At 29.1% G+C, this 11527-nt stretch overlaps 1 long non-coding RNA gene across 1 annotated transcript; it reads left to right on the forward strand.

The window, feature by feature from the left end:
• The first annotated feature begins 7822 nt into the window (after window positions 1-7822).
• On the forward strand, window positions 7823-10550 carry LOC122270454 (uncharacterized). The gene is made up of 2 exons (XR_015433599.1): window positions 7823-7941; window positions 9270-10550. It is a non-coding gene; the product is annotated as an uncharacterized LOC122270454 (long non-coding RNA).
• Window positions 10551-11527: the final 977 nt, after the last annotated feature.

Raw genomic sequence — 11527 nt, forward strand, 5'->3', positions numbered from 1 at the left:
AGCCCTTATATAGCAAGACGGAAAAGAGAAAAACCTGGTACGTAAAACATTTCATTCCAGCATTTTTTTCGAAAAAAATGAAATATCTGTAACTATCACGATTTCTTTTATAATTCTGGCATATATATAAAACTGCTTCTTTTCTAAGATAAAGTAGACATTGTTGAAAAGTTTAAAAAAAGAATAAGTAAACTCCTCCCCAAAACTAGCTATAACTGAAATGGTTTTACTACCAGCCTTTCCTCTTTTCCGTCTCGCTTGCACCCCTGTCTCACATTGACAGCGAGATAGAAGACTTGTACGATTTCTACAAATTAATTGCAGAAATATTTAATTTTTATTTAATTATTCATAGTTCAAACATTGTGAGAAGCATCTCATAATATTAGTGTAATGTTTAAAAAAAATCATGAATTGAAATCGGCTACTTTTGAAATTTGTATTTATTTCACCACGATTGAGAAAAAGTTTCCTCGAAAAGTCGTAAATATCGTTATATAAGATCATTGTATTGATGTGAAAATATTAATGAGCGTGACCGCAGTTTCATTTTACAACATTAAAAAAGTGGTAAATAGAAAATGAAATTTTTTTAAAATAGTATTATTGATTAAAACGAGTTATTTTGTCTACGAGCAATTATACATTTATATAGGTTATAGTTACGTATGGATACGAATTAATTTAGTTACAACCTTAAAAACTTCATTATTGGAATGAACTCTTCCCCCACTAGTTGCCACATTCACAATAAACCCTACCTCTTAGCTCCCCTATCTATGTTCATTATTGGCATCATAATTTCTTCTCATTGCTAGTTGTCACATTCACATAACGTTCCTACCTCTATTGCCTACCAAGGTGGTCTCTTCTATCTAGGTGGTAAGATCTAGCTGGTGATGAGATGACGACTCTTCCTTTTAGCTGTTTACCATCGAGTATTCAGTCCCTGCAAACTCCAGTATTTTTCTTCTTGACTGAAAATCTCCAAGCACAGCCATTACGAGGGTGTGCTTTTTTGGAAATTTTTCATGTTTTGCAATCTGGTAATCTTGTTACGAAAATATTTTTTAAATCATTTTTGAAAAATTTCCCGTTTATGTAAGTACATTTGAATTCGCTACTCGCTTTATAGATTTTGTTTTATTCTGTTTTTTCTTTTTCTTTTATTTTATTTTCTGTTTTTACGTGTTATTTTTACTTATATTGTTCTATTTTATTTGCTGTAATTTTTGTAAAAAGAATTTTTGAGTGCTCCTCACACTATTGTATTAATATATTTCGCTTTGGCTATATTGATACAATATCAGAAAGCACTCTTTTTTGCGGATATAATCGTGTGGGCTGATGAAAAGATTATATCTTTTATTTTCCGGAATTTTTAAAAAAATTTTATCCTTTTTTTCCCCCTCAGTTGTTTGTTAGTTTTTCTTTTTTTTTTTATTATTATTTTTTTTTCTCCCCCCCCCCTCCTTTTTTTCATATGTCTGTAATTTTCCTTTGTTTTATCTTCATTTTGAACTATCTATCTATCTATCTATCTATCTATCTATCTATATATATATATATATATATATATATATATATATATATATATATATATATATATATATATATATCTATATATATATATATATATATATATATATATATATATATATATATATATATCTATATATATATATATATATATATATATATATATATATATTTCTTCTTGACTGAAAATCTCCAAGCACAGCCATTACGAGGGTGTGCTTTTATATATATATATATATATTGAATTACAGAGTTACAAAGATGCCATTAGCTCCGGATACAGGGTTCCTGCGGGCCTTGTTAATTTTGTGAAGTGGTACCGAAAATGTAACAAATATCGATAATTTAATTCCTGAGTTACTAATACTAAAAAATTTTTTTCCAATGGAAGTATATATGCATGAAAATTCTAGCGTCTAACTAAACCACTTAACAAGTGGCATATTAGAATAAGAAATAACTTCTAGCATTAACTTAAATTTACTACCAACATTGAAAGTTTTCAATGACAACGGAAACCCTGAGATAGGACAAAATGTTTTGAAATGACGGTAGAGAACTACGAACTAATCTTTACAAATTTTCAGTTCATTTTGACAGCTTTTAAAAAGTTTTAACTGTAGCAAATTGGTGAGTAAAAATCTTACAAAATTTACTAAAACAGGAATAATAATTAGAAGACGAAAAGATTTATTCGCTGTTCGGAGAGAGTTGGTTCCTCTGGATGCTGGATATTGGGGTTATCTCGGTGTTTGGCGCGAAGCGCCACTGACCGATTCGTCTACACTTGAATGGCATATGCTAGGAAGTATGTTAGAGTTCATGAAGTAATTTCAAAAAAGAGTTTAGGTCATCATTGGAGTAGAGCATGAATTGTGGTTAAATGATCATCATTCAGATGGGGAGTTCCCATTAAGTAAAGTTTGAAGCAAGCTGTGATCGGCACGTGGAAAAGGCTTAGTCCTGGATGTCGGATTAGGCTTGGGCTTCTGGTTCCTCTGGAAGAATGGTAGAAATAGCGAGAATCTGGGTACACAGCCGCGAAAGGCTTTAACCCATTCATCGGAATTTGAGTAGCTCTGGGATGTTGATTCAGTCACTAAGGAATCTGAAAATAAAAATAAAAAAGTGATCACAGCAAGCTGTGATGGGGTCGTGGAAAAGGCAGAGTCCTAGTTGTTGGGTTAGGCTTGGACACCGGAGATGAGGGACTGAAGCATCGTCACAAGTTCGGCATTCTGGAGTAGCTCTTGCATCTCTTTAAAGATGAGGAGTAGTCTTGTGGCCTTGTCAGTGATGTTGGTCGGTCTCTTCTCTTTAGACTTTTTCGGACGTTCTTTGCATCCAGTTAAGCAGGCAGGATGGGGCCCTTACAGTTTACACATGTTGGAGGCGGTTCCTCTGGACTATTCTGTAATGTGTTTCTTTCTACACAACTCTTTTTTAAAGTGGTAAGTAAGACTTCATTTAAGTTAGGAAGGAAAATTAATATAAAAATTGTTTCCTCCCCTTGTGGGTAAGGTGGTTTACTTAAGGTGACAAATAATTTACCACTTTAAAATCGACAAGTCGTTTATGATCTCACAGTTAGTTACTAGACAAAACCTTAGTGAATTTAAAAAAAAATTATGGTGGACAATTCTTATTTTGCTTTCCGATCGTTATTCTGTGAACTAATCGTTTTTAATAATCAGAGTATTTTTTCTAATAAATATTTTTGAAGTCACATCTGATTTGCTTTTCATTTAATCTTAATTGACCAATAATGAATTTAAATGAACTAACTACTAACGATTTAAATGAACTAACGCAGAGATGCCAACTGCTCCGGACGAGCTAAAATATTTAAAAGAGCGGTAATTAATTACAAACTAAATTTTGCAAATATTTAACTATTTTTGCTTGCTTTTTAGTGCATAACAGCTTCAAGAAATTTCCATAACAACTATAAAGTGATGAATTATATAAGCCTACTAATTATGTAGAAATAGTGATGGATAAAAATTTACTAAATTGAATTTATTAAACCAAGAATCATAATTGATAAACTACCACTTTAAAATATATATTTCCTGTCCGGAGCAAGTTGGCTTCTCTGCTAACGTTTACGAAAATGAAAGGCTAGCATGAATATATCTATTTTAATAGTCTTTTAGTTGTAGAAAATTTATGTTAGTGCTATCAGGGCTTTCCTCTTTTAAGTTACCCCCTTAACGTTTAGAAGTTTAACAGGGCCCAATTCTCATACATCAATCTAATTCTCAACTGAACAACACAGGGTGCTGGCAATGCAGGATGCTATTTAAAGTAACTCTTATTTTCTATTTCGTAAACTTGGTTCAATTTTTCCAGTTGTAAATGCGAAGAATGAAATATTTGAGAACTGTAAGTAAATATTTAAGTAACATTTTTAAGAAGAGACAAGTTTCAAAAAATGTAACATCGGCATCTTAAATAAAATGTGTCATCAACTAAAACATTTCCTTACTTAAATTTTTATTCAAAATATGGTGCTATGGAGAGTAACGCATACTTTCTATGCTAAGCCTTATTCTAAGCTGTAGTAAGAATAGCTTGCAGGCATGTTCTAACAGAGAGCTAAATGAATAAAATTTTATTCTGTCAAATATCATAATGTCTAAGGTAGAAATAGAGCAAAGGTATTAAAAAAATGTTAAAAGTTCTTACATGTTTTATTAAAACACTCATCAAAGAAGGATATTTTGAAACATATTAATCCCTGATGAGACCAAAATATTACCATAGCTTTGCTTGTTTGAATAATTTAAATTAGCCTTCCAGTTTTTTTAATTCTCTAAAGAAGCGATGAAGGCCTGTTATAAAAATAGTATGGCTTGTGGCAAGGCTAAGGCAGAATGTTAATCTCTCAGTCACTAAACTACTTACAAAAAGATTGTATCGATATAATTTTAATTATTGATGATTTAGATAAATCTATTACATGTTTCGCATTAGTAAAGGTTATTAATAAATTTTTATTTTAATTAATAACAAAGGGGAGCAAAAGTTTTATTGCATTTAAACAAGCAATTGACATTATAATAATTTAATAATTTAATATAGTAATTGAATAATTGGGATTTCAAATCTGAAATCAATTTAGTTCCGAAAACTATTATTCTTCACAAAATGGAATTTTTAGTTAAATTCATTTTTTGTCTGAATGCATAAGTCTATATAGGACTAATGAAAATTTTACAGCGGCCAATACGCCAAATACAATGGATCAACGGAACATTAAAATAGATCAACATACCCTTAAATATAAAATACAAAAAATATACCTGAACCAAGATTTAGCAAACTACAGGAACACGGTGTTCCTGTGGTGTCGATAGCCAATATATAGGACTAATGGGTTAATGTACATACATATATATGTACACTTGTCCTTTTTTTTCCTTTGAAAATACTCAAGACAAAAATCTTATGATTTTAAACCATCGCATTATCAACACTAGGTTTACGGACGTTTCTTATAAACCTATCTCTACGGACACACGTCAATTTGACGTATGAAAGAATTGTGATTCTTAATTTAATAAATTCAATTTAGGAGATTTTTATCCACCACTATTTCTAAATAATTCGTAGGCCTATATAATTCACCACTTCATATTTCGAAATTTACTTTGTTGTTATTTACCATTTTTTTAATTATTTTCGCGTGTCCGGAGCAGTTGGCATCTCTGCACTTAGAAACCAATGTATATGTATACTATAAGAAAAAAAATGAAGATATGAGATATATATTTATGAAATATTCTAGTATTTTATGTTTCAGTACTCGAACTAAGCAACTGAAACCTTCAAAATCTGACATCAATTGACATTCTGCGTTTGTTCTTTTTATTATTGCTTATCGGCAACAGTTGTTTATCACTTGTTTTATTTGAGAATTAATTATAAATAGGAAGTATTGTCGGTACATTCCTATTTATTATTGATGTGATAATTGCTTGTTTACTTAAACTTTTGTCTAAATTATGATCGCATCAAATTGATGCATATCCGTAGAAGTAGGTATACCACATAGAGAATTCAGCGCTTTTGAGGTAAATAGCATTTAATATATATTTACTTCGATCAATGGTTAAAAGTCATTACAAGATATAAAAAAAAATTTAAACGGGTTTTATAATTTTCCTTACAAAAGTCGAAATCCGTCAAAATGACGTGTCCCGTAGTGTTAACTAAAATGTAATACAGTCGTCCCCACTTAATCGCCCCTCGGATAATCGAATAACCCGCTTATACGAATAAAATTTAACAGAACCAAATCATTTTATATTAAACTAATGTTAAATTTCCCCGTTTAAATGGTTATTTGTTATTTTTTGCCCCCCCCCGCTTAATTGCATAAAGAAGGGGTACTGAAATGATGAAAAAAATTTTATTTTTGAGAAATGTTTCACCAGCTAAAATACAATTTCCCTTTTTAAGATAAGGATACAAGATGGTAATTTCAATCGGAACTTCTTATTCATTAGTAGGTGTTTGGGATGAAGTTGAAAAATTAATCAAATCTTGCTGCCAGTGATACATTGGAGTAAACGAAGGGTGTTTCGCCCCTCTTTGACTTACTTCACTCGCACATCATTTAGAATGTGAAAAAGGGATAGAGGGATTTGTTTTTAGGTCAATACTTGTGATCCCCTCTTGATGCATTATTAAGTTTTAAAAACCTAATACACTAGTGTAAAGAATGTTTCCTCTTAAGTAGAATAATCCCTACAAAAAATGATCAATAGAAATCAATAAAAACATTTATTGATATCAATAGAATTCTATTGGTCTGTACTTGTTTCTATTGATATTTCAACTGATGTCAACTGATATCAGTAGTGTATTGGCATCAATAGATGTTGAACAATAGGGTATTCTATTGGTCTGTACTTGTTCCTATTGACATTTCAACTGATATCAGTAGTGTACTGGTATCAATAGATATTGATCAATAGAATTCTATTGGTCTGTACTTGTTCCCATTGACATTTCAACTGATATCAGCAGTGTATTGGTATCAATGGATATTGATCAGTAGGTACTCTATTGGTATATACTTGTCTGTATTTCACACTTCAACTGATGACTACTGACATCAGTAGGGTACTTGTATCAATAGATGTTGATCAGTTAGGTATTCTACTTGTTTTATCAATGTATGAACTGATATCTACAGATTTTTATTGACACCAGTAAAACTTAGCAATTATTGATCAATAGGTATTTTATTAGTCGATATTTGTTTTCATTAATACATCAACAGGTGCCTATAGAATTACTTTACATACGTTTGCTTACAATACATATTTTTCCAGAAATCTAACAGGTTACGACCTTTTAAAATTAGATTACTTAGTTAATAATTCTTCATTATTTTATAATTTTTTTTTCTTGATTATATACTGATTTCCGATAATTAATTTCTTAGATTTTTATAAGGATTCTTAACATATATATTAAGGGTAGTGAAAACGTACACTTTCTATGTGCACTAATTAAAGAATACATATTTAAAATTATTAAAATCATTTTATAATTTTGGAAGAAAGGAAGTTTTTGAGTAAAACTTTTACACATTTTAATAACTTTAAAATCTGCTTAAAGTCATTCAAATGAAAGTAATTTTATAATAAAAGTAATTTAATAATAAAACTTGTTTTTATTAGTTTATCATTTACTTACTTATTTATTTTGTAATTAACAAAATTTATTTTAATCAAAGTCATGATGGCAAAAAAAAATATTATTAATTGTAGCACTTTAAATTTTATTATAAGTTGTTATTAATTTTTATTGATTTATTATTATTATTGAATTTATACTAAACTAGAACTATTCGCAAAATAAATTAATTATTTTAGGTTTCAAACAACTTCATAGCAAAAGAAATACATTTACATAAATTAAAAATTCATGTAAAATCTCAAACCTTTTACCTTCAAACATTAACCTCGCCATCATAAATTTATAAATTTCAGTCCCTTTTTGAAATTTGTTTTAAATAAATTTAGATCATAAAACAAAATAAACTTTTTTGAATTAAATAAGTAAATTTGTTTTGTAGAAACATAGTTAATTCAATCCAATTGAATCTATAAAAGCAAAAAGGAGTTATTAATTCAGAAACGAAAGGGGAGCATGCAAAATACGAGAATCGACTTTTAATCGTTCGTTAAATCTGTTTTAATCGTTCGTTAAATCATATCAAGCTGCCTACACTCCCAATTTTGAGAAAGTTCCTTTTCAACTTTTTCCCCAGTTCATTCCGTTTCTCAGTCTGAAGTTACAGCCAATCACATTACTTCGACTTACGTTCAATGTTTACAATAGAGCGTCATGGAAAGAATGAAGCATATTATGGGGAGAAATATTTTAGTAAGTGTAATTTTTTCTTTATTTCTTACTTTTATTTACATCTTTGTTAGTTACAGAAATATTAAAACGTATGCTTGAGTTTTATTGATATTTTAAGCTATCTATACATGTATATTATTCTTGAATTATTACTGCATGTGCATGCATAGGTAGGGTTACGATATACTCGTATATCATATACAGATTCCATCCATTGCATGAGAAGAAAGTATTTTTTATGTTTTTTTTCTGGGTTTCTTTATGAGACTTTAATAGAAGCACATTGTTCACATGTTATTTACATAAATTCCCATTAATATCATCGTTAGTAACAAATTAATTATTTATTTAGTTGTGTATAATATTTTTAAACTTTGCATTATATTTTAAGTGTTAATCACAAATTCTTTTGTTATTTTTAATGCTTTTCCTGAACTGTAGCCAAAAAATATGAAGCGAAGCTTGATAACAATATTTAAAAAAAATATATATTGATTTTAAGGTAAAGATATGTGTAAAAACTTTATATACAGTGAAATTTTTTTTTTTTGCTCTCTTAAAGGCAATTTAATGTTTGGGTAATCTAAATTTATATTATTAGTATAATTAATTAATTACATAAAATTTATGTTATTAGTATAACTAAATGATATAATTAAATATTTTTTTGCTACTCTGTCTTGACTGTGTTCAAGCAAATGCAAAAAAAATTTTCAATTATTAAATATTTTTATAAACAATAATTATTTTTATAAGTAGTTATTTTTATAAATAATTACTTTTCTATTTGCATTTAAATTTTCTTTGTTTACTCCATTTTTGTTATGGGTTAAAAACAATCCTTACACTTTCTTATGAATTTAATCTTAGCTGGATTTAACTTTTTTTTCTTTTCTTTAACATGTTGAATGCCACGCTAATTTTACACGGCTTGCCCGTCTGGCCAAAATGATTTTTTCAGTATGTATTGCATTAATTTCTTCCAACCTAATTTCTTCTAACCTTCTTCTTAGTAATGATAATAATATAAAAAAATTAGGAGCATTAAAAATTTATTCTAATTATGCGTTTCTAATAATCTAGGCTTCGCCGTTCATTGGTGACCCCTGGGACGCTACAAACAAACTCAGCGCCAGTCACTGGTGACCCCTATGGCATTCAACGTGTTAAATTAGTTCAATAATATTAAATTATCAATAATATTAAATTTAAAAATTATTTTGGCTAAACCTATTCTTAATGTAATAAAATCTTCATGAATGTATTTGTGTACATTGTGATGAAAACTTTTAACAACTTATTCAAATAAAATACTTTTACATTGATAAGTTCTGTTTAAAATTTTCTAGCTGAATGGAATGCATGACAAGACTTGTATTTGGGGTACATGGAGAAGAAAACCAGGCAAACATGTCACGGTTAGTCTGGCGTCATGATCCGTCTACCACTAAGGATATTTTACGTCAGCACTGTGGTCAGTGCAAACTTTCTATTCCTTGAGCCATTGCGACATTTCTGGATATGATAAAGCTGATCACTTCACAAATACTGCTGTTAATTTCCTCCACTCGTTTTTACTCTCCACCATTTGATGATATCTTCTCCACCATTGTAAGAGTGATAGACTAATGAATGAGCCAGACGTGGATGCTGCGAAAAAGATTTGGTTAGGCCTCCTCTGCAATGCGTTACTATTGCTCTGAATTATTTTGACTGTGTTAAGTAGTGAAAATTGAAAAAGAGTGTGTGATTCGGTTTTTTCAAAATTTGAAATATGTTTTAATTTAAAAGTTCTGTGCGAAACATGTGAACTTTTTTTATAAATACCTACATTACACGAGTCTTAATATACTCTTCACTCTGTATAGCAAATTTATCTGTATATTATTACCTTTTACTATGACGTTTTATTATTTTCTCTTAATAATGCTAATTTTATTTAATTTTAAACTATAATTTTTTGCAAATTTGGATTAGGTTATTCTTACTGTTTAATTTCCCATTGTATTAAGTATGATTTTCCATTATAATTTTGCTGCTGTTGTTGTGTTTTATTTGTTTACCTGCTCTTTTTAATTACTGACCTTTAATTATGATATTACTATCTATATATACATAACCCATGCTAAGGATTTAAAATTATTAGCCAGTTTCTAAAATTCTAAGCCAAAGGTAAATCTTAACAATTTTTTTATGATTGATTTTTTCTGTAGGAAAATGCATATTTATTATAAATTGAATTATTTTATAAAAATGCAACTACAAATTAAGAATCATTTTGCTGTTGGGGAGGAGTAAATGAACAATGAATGGATAAATTTTTCTTTTTGTTCAAAAACAGCATTCGCCAATACTTTCCCCAAAATATCATTTTTGTTTTGCCAAATTTCAAGTTTAGCATATTTGGTAAGATGACAAATGCTTAGCACAAGCTATCTATAGATAAAAATCAAATAAATGGTATATCATTTGTGTGTATAAGGATTTAAAGCCTATGGTATACTTTAAGATTGTTCTGTCATTTTTTTCTTTCTTAAATATTGAAACTTTTTACTCTTAGAATGCTATGTCAAACACAATGGGGGGGGAGGGGGGTCTTGAAATGACAATAAATTGACTTGTTTATTTTAGTCAGGTTTTTGGCTATCTATAAAGTAACATTTCTAATCCATCCATCCATCTCCAAAACATTTTTTTGTGTAGTATTGTAGATTCAAAAATTATTGACAATAATTTTCTAACATTTTAATTTATTGTTTAAAAAAATTTAATTAACTATAAAGAAGCTTAAAAAAAAGTTAATTTGTTTTTATAAACATAATGCAAACTATAGTTTTTGATAAAGTGTTAATTGATGTCAGTATTTTATTTCTTTGTATAGATCAGGTGACTTAACTTATTTACCCAATTGTGTATCAATGTTTTATTTTCCCGCTCAGAGCTGTTCACTAACAATCCTGTATCAAACTGTAGTAACACACAGTTTGATACGCTTGTTTTAAGAATAAACCGGTTTTTAAAACACTATTCCAGTATGCTGAGCACAGTACACTAGTACCAGTATATGCTGGCTCTAGCATGATACTAGATAATGAAACTACAATTTAGGTATTATACCGGAGCCAGTATCCTGCTAACTTGTGAAACACCAGCTTCGGTATGATACTGGCTGATGAAACGCTGGGTCTGGTATAATTCCCGATCCAGTATCATACCAGAACCGGTGTTTCATACGCCGGCATGATTTTTTTTATACCAGGAATTTTTTCCAATAAGGTACCCTCTTGAACTCACATTTTAAGTTTATTTTTATAGTTATATTAAGCAATAAAATATAATTTAGTAATAAATTATATTTAAAATTAAATTGGAAATATGAAAAGGAAATTAAAGTTAACTTTAAAACTAGCATAGTGTAGGTATAAAGAAGTATGTTTTTTTAGAATATAATTCTTTTATCCTTCCACTTAAGCAGTGTTTAAATATTCAAAACATTTTTAGATGCTTTAAATAAGTATTTTTTAATACTGTCCTGTTATATTTTATTAATTTATATTAAATTTTCCACTGGCTGCAGCTAGTAGAAAATTTACTATGGTGCATACAG

Source organism: Parasteatoda tepidariorum, chromosome 5 (assembly GCF_982258835.1).
Source record: "Parasteatoda tepidariorum strain Cologne lab strain chromosome 5, Ptep-v5.0, whole genome shotgun sequence".
In the NCBI taxonomy this organism is placed as follows: Eukaryota; Metazoa; Arthropoda; class Arachnida; order Araneae; family Theridiidae; genus Parasteatoda; species Parasteatoda tepidariorum.